At 41.4% G+C, this 22,275-nt stretch overlaps 1 protein-coding gene across 8 annotated transcripts in view; it reads right to left on the bottom strand.

Moving 5' to 3' along the window:
* AKAP13 (A-kinase anchoring protein 13) overlaps window positions 1-22,275 on the bottom strand; it is a 209,988-nt gene that overhangs the window by 177,689 nt on the left and 10,024 nt on the right. For all 8 annotated transcript variants that reach the window (XM_032699851.1, XM_032699853.1, XM_032699850.1 and 5 more), the window contains exon 2: window positions 11,404-11,458. The gene's annotated coding sequence lies outside the window, so the exon portion shown is untranslated. The remainder of the gene's footprint in view (window positions 1-11,403; window positions 11,459-22,275) is intronic.

Raw genomic sequence — 22,275 nt, 5'->3', positions numbered from 1 at the left:
GAGGTCACGACTGAGCCAGCGTTCAAATAAAAATTGTTCCAAGTCACTAAATGTATCCCAGGTTCTTGTAATGCCTCACGCAAATAAAGAGCAGCAAATGTTTATCCCTCTCTTTTCCCCAGTGTTACTGGTTTACGTTCCTGTAGCTGAGGCAACCACACCACGCCAAGCAGCAAAGCGCCTTTCAGAAAGATTAACTTCTTAAACAGGCACAAACAGCCAAGGTTCAGCCCCAAGGTGAGTGGCAAACACACAACTCATGAAACAAGAGCATAGCACAGGAGATCATGGGATGACCTCCTCATTGAGATCATCTCCCCACATGAAACTCCACTCACAGTAGGGTCAGCTCTGAGGTTTCTAGATTACCCCTCGTTTAAATTGTTTGCAGAGTGTCATTCCTTGCTAAACAAACTGATGGAAAAAATTAAGTAAGAAAGAAAAAAGGTGGTAATGTCTGAAAAGAATATGGGAAGGAGCACAGCAACAAGTGCTAAAGGCATCCAGAACAAAATTTTATCTACTGACCACATTCCTGACACCTCACAACAGTGCCAGAAGCAGAGGAATACTTTAAATTAGCAAAAAATGCCAACTTTCCAGGTCCTGCTGCACACTGAGCCCCAGGAAGACAACAGCAATTGAAGTCTAGATCTTCCAAGAGACTGCAATTCCAGTACTCCCAGGAATGTTGGACACAACTAAGCATAAAAAACCCCAACACTTCACTTTGTAACACACACACACCAGTTTAACAAGCACTAACTAAGTTTAACTAAAATTGTAAAACCAACTTCCCCTTTCCCTTTCTTCCTCTCCCACCCCGGGAAAAGACGTGAAATCCAAGTTATTGCTGTAGTAGGCAAACATTAATAGTGACTGAAACCACTTAACCATCTATTCTTCTTTCCCTTCCCCTCATTTTTATTTTAAGAAAATCAACATGACGCCCCCAAGAAAGGTTTCAGCATAATTGAATTTCTCCTCCTTTGCTAGATTGAGTATAGACCTAATTTAGGACTAAGTGCAACTCAACACACACCTTATCTCAAGCCACAAATATCCAAGATTAAGAGATGATGAGAGAATCAACTGCCAGGACAAGACAAAAAGAAAAATTAAATTCTTCCATACCATCCATGCAGTGAGCTCACAGCACAAGGGTAACAGCAAGGAGCTGAACCAGAGTACGTGGCAATGCATATTTTTCAGGGATCTGCCAAACACTTCAGATTTCACAAGAAAATCCTTGTGTCCTGTAACTCAGCTCTACTCCTTTTCACTTAGCTCAAAGTGTGACCGATGGTAGAAGCCTGATCAAATTCCTTGCTTTATCCACGCTTGAATTAAAGCCTTGGCTCAGCAGACCAAGTTACATGAGCTTTCCCTTTCTCGGAGGATGCCGGCCATCAGTGCTGCTGCCAGCGCTGCAGGTAATACCAGCAAGTCTCAGGGAGCTTCAGTTTGGTTACAAACAAAGAGATTTCAGCTCCCAGTGAAGTAGCTGGTATTTCTGCATCTCTTGTTAGACACTCCAGTGCTGAACTTCTGTTCTCGTCTTCAGATAACATATTAATTCTCTTGAAAAATCCAGCCTATTCTGATCAGGGAAATGGGAATTTCCTCAAGTAACTAAGCAAATCATGTTCACATGGCTGGTTTTCAACTGTCCAGTACTGTTGAATATCAAAGAAAAAGTTTCAAAATGTTTATAGGTCAGACAGAGTAAACACAAGTGCCTTACAAAGGCAGCAGTTGCCATTACGGGTTGGTTCTGCAGAGGGAGCACCGCATCTGGCCACAACGGCCACATGGGCTTCAAATGAACCTCCCCCCAAACTCTCCTGGAAAAGCACCTTCTTGCTCTGCTCCTCCCACAGTCAGCACCAAAACAATTTCTGCTTGTAGCCTTCACCCACACACACCCCCATCTGCAACCTCAGTCCAAGCCCAGCTGCTGCCCTTGAACTCTTCTTCAGCTCCAGGGATCTCCATGCCCACCATGGGAAGGAGAGCAGCCTTTAAGGCCCACCCAGCTCCTCTCCAGGGAAGTAATCCAAAGTCCTAATGGTTTCCCTGAAGTGCAACTGCCTGACCTCTGTGCAGGGCATGTGGGAAAGACAAGGGAGGAAATGGAGGGAGAAAAATTTTGTTTGCTGCCGGGAAGCAGAGCCCAACCTCAGGGCATGGGGAAGAGGGTCACAATGTCCATGAGAACTCCTGGATCTGAGCAAGGTGTAATAAGAACCTCTGTTAGCTTCAAAGGGACTTCTGTGAAGGAGACCATAGAATGGTTTGGACTGGAAGGGACCTTTAAAGACCACCTAGTCCAACCCCTCCGCCATGGGCAAGGAAATCTCTCACTAGGTCTGGTTGCTCCAACTCCCATCCACCTTGACCTTGAACACTTGTGGAGCAGAACTGCTTGTTTCTCAAGGGACAGACTGACAAACCCGTGACAGGAAAGAGGACAAGGAAAGAGCTGGGTCAAATGGGAGGAGAGAGCAAACAAGGAGAGAACCAGGTCAGGGGAGCCTGTGCGACTCAGCCAAACGCTCGCACAGCAGGAGCTGGAAATCTCCACGTTTAAGGGTGTACACAGGCAAATGCAATATTTTACAATCCTACAGCACTTTTAAAGTGTTCCAAGTGCCTCATAATTGTTAATTAAGCAATAGCACTCACAAATCAGAAGCATAAGTCTGAGATATAACCTATCTCAATTTCTAACAGCATAACTGTCATGGTTTGACCCCAGGCCACAATGAAGCCCCACAAAGCCACTTGGTCACTCCCCCCCAGTGTGATGAGGGAGAGAACTAGAAGGGTAGAAGTGAGAAAATCTCATGTAGAGATAAAGACAGGTTAATAGGCAAAGTACAAGCTGCACATTCAAGCAAAGAAATACAAGCAATTCATTCCCCACTTCCCAAGGGCAGGCAGGTGTTCAGCCATCTCCAGGAAAGTAGAGCTCCATCACACACAATGATGATGTGAGAAGACAAACACCATCACTTTGAATGGCCCCCTCCTCCTTCTTTCCCCTGCTCTCTATACACTGACCATGATTCCATATGGTCTGGAATATCCCTTGGATCAGCTGGGATCAGCTGTCCCGGCTGTGTTCCCTCCCCATTCCTTGTGCCCCCATCCTGTTCACTGGCGGGGTGGGTGAGAAGCAGTAAAGGCCTTGACTCTCTGTAGAGTCTTCTCAGCAGTAAAGAAAACATCCCTGAGCTATCAACACTGTTTCCAGCACAATTCCAAAACACAGCCCCATATTAGCTCCTACAAAGAAAATTAACTCTAACCCTGCCAAAACCCGCACAGTAACTTAGGGAACAGAAATTTTAAGAAGTCACATACCCACACTTCTCCTGCCTCGCAGCCCCGGGCTGTGTCCCACGGCCAGGCAGCACAGCTCTTGCTGAAAGGGGCCGGTGTTCAGCATTTGAATTCAGACTCCTGTTTCAGAGCGTGACCCGATGCCTCGCACACCGCAAGCGATCCCACTCCAGCCGTCTCCCTAAGCCATTCCTTGATCGCCAGCCAAGCCCCATGCAGAGGTAATCTTACCAAAGTAACACCGGTATGTAGCTGTAAATTGTGATTTTGTGCTTGACTTGTCTTATCTGCCTTCCCTCGCATTTTGGCCGCACAAATTATCTTCAGCAATTTCATCTTAAAGCTCGTGTTTTACAGTACCGATTTCCCTTAAAAGTATTTTTTTTAAATGTGGTTTTATTAGTTCAACCACCTTTGCCAAGTTTTAACAGATGACTTCTTTCTCAGCTGCCTAATTTCAAATTCACCTTTACATAAAGCTTAAGAGGGGGCAAAAAGTCATCATAAGTAAGTGGGATGTGATGCTTAACATTAAGGTTTATGCAAATACACTTTACAGTATCAGTTGAGGGTCAAGAACCATGAATTTACTCTGCAACATGGGAGAATTAAGAAAGAAAAAGGATGAAACCTAGCCAAAACTTGGAAATATGTATAATCCTGATTAGTACAGGGCTACTAGGAAAACGCAGATGTGAAGTCACACCTTGTTTTATTCAGGGGAAAAGCCAAAGTGTACAAGAGCCAAAGAGAACTTATTCTATGCAGTGGCAGACACTGAAATACAGCAACATTACTCCTTCAACATTAATAAAACATGTTGTATACAGAGCTTTTTTCTTTTCAGTCCTTGAAACCCTGCCAAGTCATAAGCTTTTTATGGGAACATTGAAATGAATGTTGATCAGAGCCATAACCATACCAGTTTTAAATTTTACCACCACTTAGAGGCAAAGGTTTCCCCCCAGTCCCTCACACATCTGCAAATCTGTACATTTTTGAAAAGCCTGATGAACTAAAAAAGCTCATATACCCTCCATCTATGAAGACAATGAATTCCTTCTTGGATTATCAGCTGAACTCAGGCCCTGAAAGCACTATGAACTCCTCCACCCCCTAAAATGAAGCTCCTCAAAGGTAAAATTTTACATTTCATATACGAAAAATAATAGCTACTTGGTAAGCGAAATTAGAGCTCCAGAGGTCCCCTCATTACCAAGAACATGATATTCTCTTCCCCATCCCTTCCCATATTCATCAGCATCTGCTTTTTCCAAAGCCTAAGCTTTATTTTTCAAAAAGTTAACACTTACTCATAAAAATACAATTAATTTGGAAGTACAAGGCTCCTGGCATCCAGACAACTGCTTGATCATTTTGTTGTCGTATCTAATGCGATAGAGCTTCAACTGGGTTGGAAAACTTTATAAAATAGGGGGCTGCTTCCTTTCTAATTAAGACAGCAATGAAATTTAACAGCCTGGCATGGAAACTTCTTTCCAGTGTTACGTTTTTGGAATAACTCATCTACTCTCAGAAATCTTTCACAACACACTACCCAGTACTTCACCCTTTCCAGCTTAAAGGCTTCCATTTGGTGTCCTCTGTACCAAACCAACTGGTGTGTCAAAGATGCTGCACCAAAAGACCTGAAAAATATCTGCAATCCTTAAGATCTACTCACCCTACGTGCTCCTATGTGTATTCTGTAACTGTAACACTAAAATCTGTGTCCACTGAAATTTATATCCATTCTATCATTGACACAAATTTAAAAAGGTATTAATTAGGTGTGCAAGGCCTTAAACTTAACAAGGAAATGAACAAAAAATACACAGCCTACACCCAAGTAGGTCTGTCTTTCAAGTCCCTGGGCTGGGAACTTGGGTTGTTTGTATACCATCCTGATTTATGTTTATTTAAATAATGACAAATATTAGTTTTAAATTTACAGTGATCGCTTTATAAGATGTCTCCAATCCTATCGGGATAAAGAGCTTACACTAAACAAAACAGTTTGTTTATATTACTGGTACATCTCATAGGAAATACTTAGAATCCCACATGTTCAAAGCAGGACAAAATTACAGCCCATCTTTCCACAAAGGGCTGCTATCTCCTGCTACCAAGAGGCCAGAAGGACCACATGCAGATCACAAGGCCTGAAAGTTCAAGTCCAGAGAGGCTGGTCTGCAGAACACCAAGTCCAAAATGTCACATGCAAAATAAAAAGACAACTAAAATCCACCCCGTGCTTTGGCAGCAGTGAAATGGCCAGAAGATGTGGGAGAATTCAAGAAGTACCACGAGAAAGCAGATGTGAAGTCACACCTTGGTTCACAGAATCACAAAATATCCTGAGCTGAAAAAGACCCACAAGGATTAAAGTCCAGCTCTTGGCCCTGCGCAGGACAGCCCCAAGAATCCCACCATGTGCCTGAGAGCATTATCCAAATGCATCTTAAACTCAGACAGGCCTAGGGCTGTGACCACTGAGCACTGTTCCAGTACTCAAATACTCTTCAGGTAAAGAACCTTTTCCTAATATCCAGCCTAAATCTCCCCTGACAGGTTCATTCAGGGCAAAAGCAAGGGACCAAAATAGCCACTCTCACTCTAGGCAATGAGAAATATCAAAATAAGAATTTAAGGACAGCAAGACTATGACCCCAATCCTCTCATGTTATTTGTGTTGGCTGTCCCACCACCCCCTTATTAAGGAAAAGCCATAAAAAATATATTTATTCTGTTACTGTTATTATTGATTTGCACCTACAAACACAGTCAAAGATTTATCCAATGTAGTGAGCTCAGAACTTAGATGAAAGTCAGTTTCTGTTAGACTCACCTGACTGGGATGTACAAAAACTCAAGAGAAAGGTTTGAGGATTTTTATGTTTCAGATAATACTAAAATTAATTTTAAAATTAAGGCAGATTAGGAGAATTAACTGTCTATTCTAGAAAACCTTGCATCTGTTTCTACTATTGATAGCTACACAACAAAACCGCTTATGGCACAGCATGCAGCTGTATGGGAACAGGAGAAAGGATCACCTCCAGCATGCAGAGAGTCCCAAAGTATTTAAGAGTTGCACATGTACCACAGTTGTAACCCAACAGCCCAAACACAGCCACACTGCAACTTTCCATCTCAGATTAAAAAGAAATTACCTTCAGTAAAGCTGAAAGTGAGTTTTAATGCAACCCTAAAATAACCATTCACACATGCAAACCAATTACTGGTGCAGGTACTCAAGTGTGAAAGCAAAGACAGAGCAACACTCTGTCCTTCTCTCAAGTACATTAAAAAATTCCATGTTTCTATAAAGATGCCTCTCTACATGCAGGTCCTGTGTGTTGTCTCATACTGACTGTACTCTGGAATTGCGCTCGTAGAAGGAGCAGCAGAGCAAAGATCTCTACAGATGATTCTCTCTTTTTTCTAGGACAACAAATAGAAATTACAAAAGAAATATTTTAAATTGTGGATATTTATGAAACCTCCTCAGTGCACTTTCCACGCCCTCTTGCCTAGTGACTGCACCAACTCTCCCCTCTATCTAGAGACTGAAAAAGCATTTCCCCAATTTGTACACAAACGACAGCAAGTCAGTTTTGAAGGGGAAAGAAGAAGAAAGGCAGCACTGAAAACTCTAAGGATTATTTACGAACAAGCTGAAGCCCTATAAACTTGGCTATTGAAGAAAGATAATCTTCTCTAGCTTATGCCAAGTGGGTCAGACAGAGGAAGAACCTCAGCAGTCTTCAAAGTCGAAGCAGATGGGGAAGTGAGTAAGTGCCCATGTGAGTGAAAAGGAAACAAGCTTCTGTTCATTTTAGCTTGTTTCAGAGCGTCAGTTTGCTACACACCATCAAAATGCCAGACCTCTAACTGACACAAGCAGAGGAGCTCACTTCTGTAAGAAGTATTAGAACTGCAGAGTAATTACTTAAGACTGCTACTGATAAAAAAAAAAAAAATGAAGCCCTGGTGTGTTCACATTTAAGATGTTGCTTAGCTTGGTAGGAGGGAATCAGGTAAAGTGGAAGAAAGGTGCTAAGAGGCAGAGACTGAGAGAAATGTTCTTCGCTTTGTGGCTATGAAAAAACCCCCTTGGGATTCTTTATCATTAGTGTTTCAGTATCACAGATATAAATATTTATGTAGCTGTAAGGTAGGCTCTACTTTAGAGCTAATTGTAGCTCTAATTAGAGCATTTTAAAAAAACACATGAGTTTGTAACTAAATTTTTTACCCTTTTTGAAACAAAAAAGCACAGTCCATGCATGCCACAAGATGAACATACATCACATTCTTTAAAAAGCTGAAGTTGACCTCTTGGTCCTTTCTCAGGCTTTACATCGCCAGACAAGATCTGGGCCAAGACCATTTCCACACACAGGGATGCATCTCTGTCTCAGGCTAACCTCATCATCCAAGTGGTGAAACCTAAAACCAACTAATCTCTCCCAGGGTTATACTTGTGGAACTGGGAATCCCTCCATCTGCCTCAGCAATACAAAAAGATCACTGGCTGCAAAATAAACAGCACATGAACCACAGAACAATAGCCCCTCCAGCCAATGCTGCTCATGCCACCCACCAAGGGCTAATAATTTTCTAACAGATCCCTCCCCCTAAAAAAAAAACTTTTCATACTTTGAAGAAAGATCTTGTGCAAGTTGACAACATGCAACTTCTTTTGGATCCCTACAAAGGAAGGACTCCCTTCTGCTCTGAACTCCTGGGAGTTTTGCAAGCTATCTGCAATCAGAAGCAATAAACCCTGAAGGAGCACAGAAATAGTTTTAATCAAGAACATTTAAATTGAGCTGTGACCAGTGGAAGGAGGAGTATTCAGTGCTATAGTTTGCTAGGGAGACACAGAGAGCCAAGGACATGTTGAGGAGATGCTTGTCTTCCAAAGAAAATATTGCTAAGAGAAACAGGCAACCTTCCACCATTTATTTTAGGAGGTGGCTGCTGAGCTGCATCAGCTATTCCACTGGTGTCTCCATGAGTGTTTTTTGCCCAAGACTTCTGCTGGAAGAGCCAGAACTGCAAAACTTGTAAGAAAACTCCACAGGAAGAGGCACCGAGAGGTTGCACAACACCAACCCTTTTCAGAGACGTGTATCTTCACTTATGCAAACTCAAGTGATCTTCTGATATTTAGGCTGAGTTGTGTGGAACACGGTTAAGACAAGAAGAGGTGTATGAACTCTTTGCTTGTTTTTTTGCAGTGTGTTTAACTACACATCAAGAAATTTGCTAAAATGAGAAGTGTGAAGGAATGGGGAAAGGCTGTGTTGTGAGAAATAACAAGGGGAGAGCTTGAAACTACAATCACTTTAGTTTATTTTCCTATGATCAGTTATCATGCAAGTTGAAAAGTTAACTTTATGTAACTTTTTACCATGACAACTAATGACAGTTATTCCTTATAGCTAAGAGACCATCATTCTCACACCAGCTTTAAATGTTTTAAGAGGCAAAGCAAGGATTCCCCCATATTCCTTTCCCCACTAAAAAAACCCAAACATGTTAACCTTGAGGACCACATAAAGTTGCATATGCTGTAGTCAAACCTTCTCTCTGCACTCTGGTGTTAGAGGGAGGGGAAAAAAAAAAAAAGATATACAACTTAACAGACTCATATTGGCTTTTTAACAGCATCCCCACAAAAAGGATTTTTTTATTTTTTTTTTTTACACAGACATTTGACCTGGGTTAACACTGCAGTGTGGAGAGTTGAAAAGGGATCACCTGATGAAACAGAAATACCTCCCTCCAAACTATATTGCAGGAATTACAGCCAAGCACCCCAACCGCAGCAAACAGTAAGAGCCTTCTGGAACAGCACACGTTCTGTGTCAGCAAAGCAGCATTAATACAAAACTCAATTCAAATAAAGGAGTACTGACCCTTCAGAAAGGGTACGGCTTCAACAGGCTTCCAAACACAGACCACCGAAGATATTCAAACCATTGCAAAAAATTATTATATCAAAAGGAGGAAAACAGTGTCAGCCTTGTACATGTTTTGTTGTTGAATAATGACAGTGTTTACCTTCCCAACCTAACACATTACTGCTCTGGACCCAACTTTAAAGCAGAGTACATGACAGAATTAATTATGTCCTTTCCTCTTAACTACCATTCCCTGGTAATTTATTAGCTCAGTCTGCATATATTCATAGATGTGTCTAATATACAAAGTTAAAAGGATTTAAAACTGCTGCCTAAATACTTCCCTGGTTTGCAGAGTCCTCTCCACCCTCTAGACAGGCAGTGGCATCAATAAATACAGCCTTAGGCTGCAAATTAGTCACTCCTCAAGCAGTTGAGGGAGACATGGGGGAACCACAAGTGCACTGCGACGGGCAAGAGCGTCTCATGGGCAACACGGTGATGGATCACAGGCAACAATCTCCCTCAGACACGTACTACACGTGGCTCTGCTAAGGTCTTTTCTCTGATCTAGTAAAATGCAAAGGCTGCCAGCACATCCAGCTTTGTCTTACAGCCCACTCCAGCTTGCAGTTTAGCAAACCACCAGGCAGACCATCTGTCAGAACTACAAGGTCCACCTCTGTTGGAGCACCCACAGCTTGGAGGCCACCAGCCAGTTCCTGTGTCTTTCTGGAAAATACAAAAGTCATGCCACACCACATAGCCTGAGTTCACAGTACCTCAGCAAAGGAATGGCAGAGAGATACATTCAGATAAGCTATCTAAATGTAAACCTCAAGGGAACCCAAAAGCCTCTCTGGAGTTTTTCTATTTGGCTAAAATGAGATTTTCAGGCTAAAGACCTATTCACTCTCCTGAGGGACAAACACTGGGGATAAACAGATTGGAGACGACTTCTGCTTTAAGACTGAATCAATTTTATTTCACTGAGGTCCATCATCTCAAGGTACAGAGGCCAGTAGCTTCCACACTGACTATCCAGTGTAAGGAGATGAAAAGGGAAAGAGGATGGGTACTGCTACAGACCCAGCAGCAGAAAGCAGAGAGAGAAAAAGAAAACCCTTTCATAGACACTTTACAAAGAGCAGCAGCACTTTTATCTTTGTCAGCACAGATTTTAGGATATTATATTCCTGTGGGAATACTGCAGTCACTGTTTGGCCTCATCCAGAATCACAAGTAATTCCAACTAATACATCGAATTAGCTGCGTATCTGGGGATTAACTTTTTGTCTTGCATCAAAGGTCAATCAAATCTTCTCTCCATCACAGAGAAAGGAACATAAAGTCCATTTCGGTATAGCAGCACACTTAATTCTTCCACCCATCACTGAAGGCACTATGGCACTGGATCTGCACTCAGGAGAATGTCCCTGTGCTATGGAACAGCACAGAAACTGGGTTTGAGAAGGTGTTTAGAAGAAGCAAAGACCACGTGCTTGCAATCAACACCCAGAAACCCTGTTAATCACTGATCAACTTGAATTTAGCATTTTAGTGGTAAAGATGGGGTTTAGAGATGAAAGTAGAGTGCTAAATTTGTTTGGGATCTTCCATCTTTTGGGCTAAAAAAATATAAAACTCTGAAGTTTTTTCTGATCTCTCCATGTCAGAAACTCCTGCCTAGAACTGTTGAGGGAAACAGGGAAGAGAGAGGGATGGAGGAAGAACAACTGTATCTAAATATCTGGAAGTATTAAGGTTCCATTTCATAATAAAATGGCATTAAGTGATACCAGCAAGTTTACTTTCTAGTGGGAAAAAAAAAAAAGCAGAGCATCTCCTGAAAAATTTTTTTATAAATTGGTGAGACTATGGAGTAATATGCAGATGAAAGCTGTATTTCATTATTCTGCACCACGTCCACTTCATTTGATTAAATGAATAAATGAGATCCTTATGTCATACTAGAGGCACTACCCCTACTTTTGTTTACTACATCTTTCTAGCCTTAACCACAGCACACGCAGCACAGCTGGCTGGCAGCTCAACGTTACAACACAACACACAGAGAAGTTAAGATAGGGGAAGTGATTCTAAAAAAAAAAAAAAAAACCACAGAAAAAAACCTTGCTCCACTTACCTAAGCAATGTTGTCATTAGAGAGTTTTCCAGTAATAAAATCCAAGAAAAAAAGCCTGAAAAAAAAACACAGAAAAAGGCAAAGTTTTAGTAAGCAAGATAATGCTCTCACTTTTTTCCTCAGGAACTTGAAAAGTTGGTGATTTAAAGAAAAAGAAGTACATTCACTCCATTAGTTGCATTTCAGATAGTTATTTGGAACAAAAAGGTGCTCCTCAGGCAGCAAATGTATCAGAAACAATAGGGCAGATTTTTCACTGCTGCTGCCAGCATTATACCAGTGCAATTCCCCAAATGTCAATCACGTTGGACTGCAATAAAACTAGTGTTATCCAGCAGACGAGTCAGGCCTAAGGCAATTAGCTAAGCTGCCCCATTTAGATTTTCAGTCGTTTCTCCCTCCCACCGAGCTGGATTATCAGAAAATTTGGACCAAGCTGTAGGGTGAGGAGCGAGGAGTCAAATACACACACACACACACACACACACACACACACACACAGAGTAAGGCTGAAGGTGGCCAGAACCAAAAATGTTGCTTATTAAAAAAATACCCAAATCACCCCAGGGCTAATTGCAAAAGACTCTGAGGCAGCAAAAGACAGAACGATATTAAGAAAGCTGTGATATACGAGACTTCATTATTGCATAAAAATAAAAGGCACAGTGTGAATTGCTGGTAAAAATGGCATGTGGCCATGACAGGTCTTACCAAAAATCACTGCTACCAAAAAAAGCCCTCAAGGCTTGTTGAGACTCATGAATGCAGACTGAAAAAAAAAAAAAAAAAAGAAAAGAAACCAGAAACCACACACCCAAACTAACTGAATATGGATGACTGCAAGGCTCCAAATCAAAGAGGGAGTTGACCACTGTTTAGGAGGAAGAAATCATTGCTTGTTCCAAGATTAAAAACTTATAATTCTGGCCCTGGCTGAAGCACTATCATTCACTAATCTGGTACAATTTAGTCGGGCTGATCCCTCCCTCAGACAGAGGGGCATTATCAAAAGTTCCTCCATTCATTTTGCTTCCTGTTAGCCAGTGAAAGCCCCTTTTATATGCTCCTCCAGAGGCTGTTAAAGCCAAGGAAGACTTTCCGATAGAGAAGATAAGGTAGTTGGATTTATTCATGAGAGGAGGAAGGGAAGTTGTACAGGCTGATTACAGCTGCTCCAAAGTTGAAAAGCAGAGGTTTGGAGGAGGGAGGTGGAAGATGATGGCTTTTTCATTAATAAGCATTATACCACTACCATTACTGTTAGAAGTAGCATTAACTCTCCTGATACTCAACTACATTTTACTCTTAAGTTGGCATCACCAAATACACAGAGAGAAAAGGTTTTTCAAACCACCACAACACATGTGATTGAATAATTCAAAAATACATGGAAAAGGCAGAAGAGGATATTTCTTAAAGAGATTGAGTAAATATTTAAAAAAAAAATAAAAATAGAATACCTAAGACTAAGGAAAAACTAGCCAGAATCAGAGGGAAGACACTGCCTATAATTGGTCTCAAGACTAAGACTGTTCACAAATCATTTTCAGGGTCAGATCCTGTTCTTATTGCCAACATGAGCACTCTCAGACTTCAATGGAGAAGGATGGTGATTTCCAAATTACTTAACATGTGTCAGCAATTTTGAACAGTTGCTTTGCAGATTCTTAAGGCAAACCAAGCAAAACCCCACAAGAGAGCCCAGTATAGTACTTGGCGGATGAAAAGCTGCCTGGAAATTCTATCAAGACTCTGAAAAACATTCCCCCATTAATGTTCAAACACTCTGGTATAGTTAGAACAGTTTTTAAATGCAACAAGATGGAAATGCAAACAAAACCACATTTCTCAAGTTTAAAAAGGTCAAGCCAAAGCAGCAAAGCTCTACCAGAAGTTAGGGCTAACAATGATGGTTACAGGGGTAAACCCTGCCTCTTCCTTCCCCTCTCCCAGACTATTCTTCTCCAAATGAAGGAGAAAAATAAACAAGAATCAAAATATCCACAGCAGAAAATCAAATGCAGCTTTAAAAGAAAGAAAATAACTCAGCTATACCTCATCATTACTCCATCCAGTCCGAACACACATCAAGTCATTAACTGTTTTCCTCTCTGACAATGCCAGATGAGCTCAATATAAGCAAAACTAATAAACTGTTTTTCAACGCACTGTTATATGAATGAGAAAGACTTTAATGCCAAGTGATGCATTTTTGAACATGCACCATTTTGAATCAGAGAAGGACGGAGTGTAAATCTCTACTGAGCAGAAAGAGGGTATAAACAAATCTAGCATAGTATGAAGATTCAGCAAAGACAGTCCACAGGTCACCACGTGGAGGGTGAAGTATTAAAGGTACTTAAGTAAATAGGGACAAGGCTGATCAATTACCTCTTGCTTTACAGAATATCCATATGCAACCAAAAAGCAACAAGCTACAACAAAATCCAGAGCTTATTTTGATTCAATTTCACCTTTAGGTTATTATAATAAATATACACCATACAAAACTTCAGCATAAACTGTACTGACCAGTTTGCTCAGTGGTCATATAATTTCTTCTCAGTGAACAAAGAATTAGGGAATCAGGAGACAACAGTGACTTTCTATTCTGCCACCAGCCTGTATCTCTTCAGACACATCCCTCAAGGCAAAGCTCAGCTGGCATTTGCTCTCCCCACTTTGTGCTGCAGTGGGAATCTTGCCTGTTGCAATCACCAATTTCAATCATAAACTACAGCAAACTCTGCAAACACTCAGATTTAGTGGGTATCTCAGAAAAAGCTGCCAAGTGTCAGATTCCCCCATAGTAAATACGGGTAATACTGCTCACCTATCTTCAGACAGGCTTTGCAACACAAACCTGAAGAGACAATGTACTGTTATAAACCTCATGCACAAAAGCAATTGCACATGTTAATTTACAGTTTCCCACTATGAATAAGGATAAGCTTATCAAAGCACAAAGGGTGTTTCCTACAGTGGGAATGTCGTAATGGGATGACAAGACATAGCCTGTTTGTTCCGCATGTTTGGGAAGATTGTTGGGTCTTTCTTGTCACAAAACAACTCTTGTTGCACCAATATTTAATTAAAAACAAGCCACAAAAGTCCACCCAAAACTTCTCGTTTGTTTTCAGGTCTGAGGAACCCACACTGGCAAATTACAGCTCATATTCACTGCATTACAAGGAAATGAAGAGGCATGGACTAGATGTCCCTTTTCAGCTTGATTAAGACCCAGCTGCACCACTTGCAACAGCTGATGTGAGGAAGTCACACTAAGTCTGAACAGTCTTCCCACTCAAGCTGACAGACTACAAGAAAACCAAACAAGAGGCCCATGCCCACTGTGATAGAGCTGGATGCAACTAATTTTGTTCAGTTTAAACATGACTTTACACATCTGACAGTTTCAGGAAGGCCAAAAAAAAACAGGTTTACTTGGCTCTTACATTTCACTGCCCGTCTTCTGCAAATACAAGGTTGGTTGTTGTGATCATGCTGGGGTTTAGGATTCAGGGTTTTCTTTATAACCCCAAAACCCAAAAGTTCCTACTTCCAAAGACCATGTTATGTTTCTCATAGGCCTGGCTATGGATACACAGATGCATCTGTACTGCTAGACTTGGGATAGCTGCAACTGACAGCAACAGAATATTTCAATAGTAGTTTCTTTGTCACTGCAAGAATCTGCCCTGCCACACAAGCCTGCAATTCCAGATTTCTGCATACATTGTGAGGGCCATGAGGCATTACCAGTGGCTGCAGTTCAGCACGTTCCTGGGCAGTTCTATGGCAACGACATTTAGACGGTTAAAGGTGGTTTCATCAGAGTTCAGAAAAATCAGCAAAGAAATCCAAAATTCAGAGAGCAAACCCTGTACAGGCAAATCAGGCTTTGCAAACTCGTGATGCATTGAAAGAGTACGAGTTCTCCATCTCCTCTCCGAGGGAAGCTGCAGCACAGGCTCAGCGGTGCCAGGAAGGTTAGAGGGCTGCCAGAGCATGTACAGGAGAAGGTTTATGTGCAAACAGAATAAACAGCCTTGACTAAATTCTTGTAACCAATTAAACAACTCTCCACTGAGAATACAGCATCACTCAGCTGCTTACCTAATCCTCAACCCCTGCTTCTCAAGCTGGCTTTCAATTTTCAAGTCTTCTACTTTTCTTCAGAAGCAGAAGACAAATGAATACCAGTTCTCCAGATATCCTGGTTTTAAGGCTATTATTTGCCTTTTAAAGACCATCAGTACTCAAAAGTGACTTAACACTAATGAGCTTTTACAAGCAAGTCTGCAAACATTAATACATGTGAGCAGCCATACTAAATCCACCCAAATTACCTATCTGGGACACTCTCCTCTAGCCTGGACTGGACTTCAAGCCAAGAGATGACCAAACTTGGAGGGTGACTATAGATTTTCTCTGGTCTGTATCCCTGTGTTAAGCTACCCAGTGATGCTAAGCAGATGCATTTTGAATGTGCTGTTTCATCTCATGTAAAGGGGGGAGAAAAGGAAAAAGAGTCAGAAATAGTACTTATCTGAAAAAAAAAAAAAAAAGGCAAATATTTTAAACTAAGTACTGCTACTGTTTGTAGAATGGCCTGAAAGAGAGATATCTCTGAAATTCCTTTAAATACATGTGTTCAGTTTTTAAACTGCAAAATGAGTCAATCTGACAAATCAGCTCAATTAGGATTGCTCCAACAAAGCAAAGGGTCCCGTCCCCCTAAGCCAGCACAAGTTTCTGGCATAGACACTGGTGTGTGAGATTTTACATTCCCCTTTACATAAACAGCCATACATCAAGCTCTAAAAATTTGCTTCACAGAAACATTTGCACTAGTAAAATTCAATTATTCTAATATTTGTATGACACATGCAGGAGGGGTACATAAAAAGGTTATGGTGAGCTCATTTAAGAATTTAAACAAGGACTTGATAAAAAGGTTTTGAATTATTCACTCAGCTCCACTATTAAATCAGGCTTCCAAAGGAGTCTTTAAACAACAGCCCAGAAGACATTGTATTTATAACAAAAAGGCAGTACTGAAGCCATCACACTGTCTCACAGAACAGACCATTCATAATTACAGTGTAAATGCACACAGGCACAGTATCATGCCTTGGTCACAATCTCACCAGATTAACTGGACACTCCAAATATTTATATTAATACTCCTTTCTGGAGAGGCAGCACCACTTCTGTCTAAATTTCTTAAGTATTGCCTTTTTATGCTAAGGAAGAGCAATTTCTTCAAGAACATCTAAGGTTTAGAGAAGTGCTCAAGAACACAAGATGAAGACAATCCTTTACAAGTATTTACTTATTCTTCTACCAGCCTGTGTAGGCTGGCACACAAGTATTTTGCTACGTCTCCCAAAGCTTCAGAGTCAAACTCAACTGAAGACATCACCATACATCTCATTTATAAACTCCCATGCTAAGTTTACATACAGCACAGCAATTTTCTGCATACTTGCTCCTCACACACATACCAGATCTTTTTTCCAAACCTCGGGGCCCACTTGAAATAACAGCCATCTCTAGAGGGAGGGAAAACAGGGGGCTTAGGAGAGATAATATGAGTGGTGCTCCAGTTCTCTTGTACGTGCATCCTCTCACCACCTGCTTCTTTTCTCCCCATCCCTTTTATTTCCACATCACAGGCTGCTCTCAGCAGTTCAGCTCAACGAACATGAGCCAAGATTTCCTCTCAAAATAACTACTCCAAGACCATTTCAACTATGAGTATCACCCACAGAAACATTCCTATTTGCATATCATCTTCTCTCCTGCATCAGTCTGTTCCCAAATAAACCCATGGGCTGGGGATACAAGGTCATGAAGTTGTGACAAAAAAGCAGGATACCCTCCCACTGCATCCAGCCATGCTCCCAGAGGAAGGGCAGGGTGAGTCAGTCTCCCAAGATAGTTGGTTTCAGGCATTTCTGACAGCATAATTTTAGTGTTAGTATTTCATTTCCTTTAGCCATCTCATGGAGAGTGCTCAAGTGAAGTATTAATGAAGTGTTTTAACACGCTCTCACTGTCTGGAGAAGACGTAGGGTGTCACCTAACCAGCTGGTCAAGATTCACACTAAGCTGCTTGGGTCACCAACACAAACAAGAAAAGGATTTTTGCTTCACATGGGCTAAGGAAAGGTTTGGGGGTAAGAAGCATGAGGCAAAACTACCACATCCACAAATACCACTGAGCCCTGGGACAGCAGTGGGAGCCTTTCCTGAGCAGAACCAGCAGCACATCAATCTAAGACCACCATAATCCATACAAAAAAAAAAAAAAAAAAAAAAAAAAAAAGAGTATCTTGTAATTTCTGAAGAAATGAGGGTTCAGATGGTTTTGTTTGACTGTTACGAAGCCAAGCCACTGCAGCAGTGCCATCAGCAACACACCTCCTGAAACTTTTTTTATTTTTTAAACATTTAAATCCAACTTTGCTGATGTACTATCCTTCAAACCTACACTCCAGCTCCTTATCCACATGGTCTTACAAATCTATCTATCTGAAGCACTGGTTTTCCTGGCTATGGGTAAGGCTCAACACCTGCACCACTGCAAATGTAATTACGGCAAAATACCACAGCTATTTGTAGACTTCCTGTTCATCAAATAATATTAGTGTACCTTTGCCTTGAGCAATTATTTACAGAGCTGGAAGTCCTGAAGAGACACTAGAGATTGCAGAAGCGTTCTGCTATCTACCACTCCATTGTGCACTGATGCTTTGTATTAGCTTTTGGAACAACTCAGAGGGGAAAATAAAAATATCAGAATAATTCTTCATAAATCTGTCCAATGAAAAGGAGAGGGGGAAATGTAATTCAGTTAAAACTCTGCATTAGCTTACTCCAGTTGAGACTGGGAGGCATTTTACACTTCAGCTGAATTGGCAGCTTGAATTCAACTTCAGGCTCCCATGCAGGCTTTAAGTCAAATTCCTCAGCAGAGTAAAACCCTTATTAGCCTGTCTTCACTGTAATTTTAATCTTACTTAATTCTGAGTATGTAATTTATGTTAAGAATAACCCACTTTTTTCAGAACAGGATATATTGCATGTAGAATTATTCCCTGGCTAGCACAGTTAAGGTTTCCCTTGGAGAAATAATTTTTTACATATTGGCAGCAAAGGGAAAAAAAAACTCTGAAAGCTTTAAAAACATGCAAAAGAATTTTCATAAATGCATCACAGACAGTTGTATTAATTCACCTAATATATCCCTAACCCACTGAAGCCTGGCCATGCAGTCTCACTTCAAACCAATGCTATGTGCTAGAAAGATATTTAATCTGTTTAAAAACTGACATTCCTTTTTTACCACACACACAAGGTGTGGGAGAAGAGAGAAAAAAAGTTGATATTTCTACCTTTAAAAAGAAGCAAGACCATCCCATTCCCTCTCCCGTCCATTTTTCCCAATTTATGATGAAAATTGCAAGCAGAAAAATGAAAACACCTGGTAAAGCCAACATCTCAATTTCAAGTTCCACCATCAAGACAAAATTCATAACAATTTCTCCAGTTTAAATGAAAACAACTTTAAAGCACCATCTAAAGTTTACAAAGTCTGCTTCAGAGTTAAAACTGTCACTAAAGCTGGCACACAACACCTACTCACACAGTATTTACATCCTGTAGGTGATCTCAAGCTCTGAAGCCCCAGTTACTATCTCTTCCCAATCACGAAACATTCATTATGTATTTCCTGCATTATTTGCACGGTTGCTTAGTTTTGGGGTTTTGTTTGGTTTTTCATTGTTTGGTTTTTTTTAAAATGCCCTGTTAGTAAAAAGCTACTGAGATCTCTCACCCAAGCTCAGAAAAAGCACCAAGTGAATTACCAGGGTGGTTTCCTACTCTCCCTCTGCACTTGCTGGTGCAGCTTCATGTTGTCCCCCCCTTGCTCCCACTCCTCTTTAAGAGGCGATTTCATGTAAAAAACAGTTTAACCCTTATCACCCATCTCCTGCCCCACAAACCAACATGTCCTTTCCAGTGAAGCTTATACCCTGTCAGAGCCTGTTTGTATAATCTGAGAGACAGGGAATAGTTATGCATTTGCCAAGTGAAGGGTTGTGATTTGAGAGTGAAATCCCAGAGAGTGAATCCAAGAAAGACCAGGAGAAAGAGCCAGACTGTGCCAAGAGCACGAGATCAGGTCTGTCCCCTGTCGCAGCCTGGCACCAGAACACCAGATATCTTAACAACTTGCGCTACAATCCTCACAAATGCAAAAAAATTTAATCACACATTTTACCCTCTAGATTTTCCTCCATTTTGTGTGGTGTCCACACTGAAAAATTAAGGAGAGGGTTTCCAGGACTTTGCAGCATGTATGGCCCCCCACTGAGCCGTGCTCAAAGCGGGCAGCTGTGCGAGGGAAGAGAACCAGAGAGGACTCGGACAGATGTTTCCATTCACAAACACTGCCAAGGAGCTGGGAATGCCGAGTTCACTACCTTGGCGTTATTTACATTTCACAACATCCAGCAATAACCATGCCACGAGCAGTTTAGAAAAGGAAAATATCACGCTGCGAGGGAGCGTTCTACCATCGCCTTCGTTAAGGGGGCAAAAATTAAACTTTTTTTTTTTTAATTTCAGTTCTGAAACTTAGTGTGGTTCCATTTTGCCCACTGTCACCCAATCAGGATACCAGCACCCCAAGCCTCATCTGTTTCCAGCTAATTACCTGCCATTCCCCTTTTGCACACGATTGCTCCTGGGGTACCAGAGATGGTTAGCTGTGCCATCCCTGAACCACCTGACTTTTTCTTTCCATTTTCCAGAATAAACTGATTCTTAATCTAGCACAGAAGACAGCTTCTCCTTTAGCAACTGTTCTACAATCCAAACACTCCAAAGACCAAACCTGAAAATATCCTTACAAATGGTTGGAAGGGTACATTTCAGAGGCACTCCTCCAAACCTCAATCCTGAGACCCAACAGTTTTGAGAATTAGCTGCCAGATCCAGTCTGGCAACTAGAACAGCTACTCCAAGCTTGGTCCCATCCACTCAAACACACTGGAGCGTTATACATGGACCACATGCAACAACATGCTCTGCATGTCCAAGGTGCTCCCTGCAGCAAGAGATAGGAAGGGTGATGGGGAAAGCATTTTTTCACACCAGCATTATGACCCTCGAAGTTCTCTCTGAGCCCACAGCAGAGGTAGAGAGAAAATAAAAAGCCCAGTATTACCCATTTCTATTAATGTCAGTACTTGCTTGAGCTTTCAAAGGGGTTCTGTATCTCAGCACACACACTGTATCGTGTTTCTCAAAGTTTCGTGCTGGTGAACGTTGCCCAGACAGGGCAACTTTACTGGGAGTGAGTGCAAGGCTCCCCTCCTGCCACTGCCACAACGGGACACCTTCCTTCCCAAAGTAAACCAGACACTAATGCTATTTATGGATCCTGTTGCAGAACCAGACAGGCCTCCCAGCCACTATTCATCAACGTGCAAATAGGTTTTATTTCACGGCAGGCAGAACAGATTTGAAAGGAAAACGTCCTGAAGTTCTGTCTTACTTTTTGAAAGAAATATATATTTGAAGAGTAGTTGGAAATTCAACACAGAACAGTAATACCCACAAATGAAGACTGATCATAAATTCTTTGAGGAACACTTTATTTTTAAAAAAAATTTGCAATTTCAAGTTAGTTCCTAGAGGATTATTAAAGGAAAGCAAATATCCTTGGAAAAGGCAGCCGGCTGATGTACCAAGGGACAGACCACTGGAAGAACATCAGCTCCATTACTCCTCCACATCCAGAACAAAGATAGGGAATATAACTGTGAAATCTTCCTTACTTCGCAGAAAAAAAAGACTACATCAGATTCCAGAGATACAGATGGACAACACTCACCAGCATTACTTTTAAACATTAACACAGCAGACTCCACCACTTTGTCCTCTTATGTCTTGGGGTTTCAGTGGGAACTACAGTTTTGTTCTTACAAGCATTTTTCATAGAATCACCTTTGCATCTGTCAACTGTAAATGCATCTGCTATTCAGATCAAGCACCCACAGGCACTTAATTTTACATGCAAGAAGTTTTAAAAAGCTCTAAAAGAGCCCAAGGACATTTGGAAGGGTAGATGCAAGTTTCGAATGAGTCTTAGCATATCATCAGCAAAAAAAAAATTCTATTCTTAGATAACCCCTTTGGTGTTTCCTATAATCTTCCTTTTTTTTTCTCCTACTCCTTTGAGAAAGTAAGTTGTTTGGTTATTAGGGAAAAAAATGGAAGAACCTGTTCTGCAAGGCATACAAACAAAGCAGTATATTCCAAAAAAAGAAAAGCTCATTCAAAAGTATGTAAATATTAGGGCTGGTAACACAAACAATAAAACCACAGGAAACACAAGAAATTAAGAATAGATCAGGACTCATTCAATTTCCTGGCTGCTGGATATATAAGCACTTTTCTGGGTTGAATGTATCAGACAAGATTTATTTTCTGAGTAAAAGACATCAGGGAGTTGACATGTGTAATTTAAAGAGGCAAACAGAAAGCAATGTCTGTTCTGATCCTTGTCCAGGACAAGGACATTGACCAAGGCAGCTACACCCAGAACCTGGCACAGCACTAGGAGTTGAGCATCACTAAGCAGTGAATTCAAGTTTGCTAAAGTCACGGAGAAGGTACAAGCAGGACACTGCTTAGTCCCCAGGGCACATCCAAAAGGCTGCTGTTGAATGAGGCACTGCTCACCAACACTGAGGCTGAGCAAGAAGCAGAGGTGACAATTAGTTCCCAACATGCAGGGTGGTCCATGCCATCACCACCCTGCAACTCTCCCTGGCTGGAAGGCACACTCCCAGAGCT

Source organism: Chiroxiphia lanceolata, chromosome 12 (genome assembly GCF_009829145.1).
Source record: "Chiroxiphia lanceolata isolate bChiLan1 chromosome 12, bChiLan1.pri, whole genome shotgun sequence".
Classification (NCBI taxonomy): Eukaryota; Metazoa; Chordata; class Aves; order Passeriformes; family Pipridae; genus Chiroxiphia; species Chiroxiphia lanceolata.
Note: the sequence above shows the minus strand (reverse complement) of the source record. Positions and strands in the feature narration are given on the sequence as shown.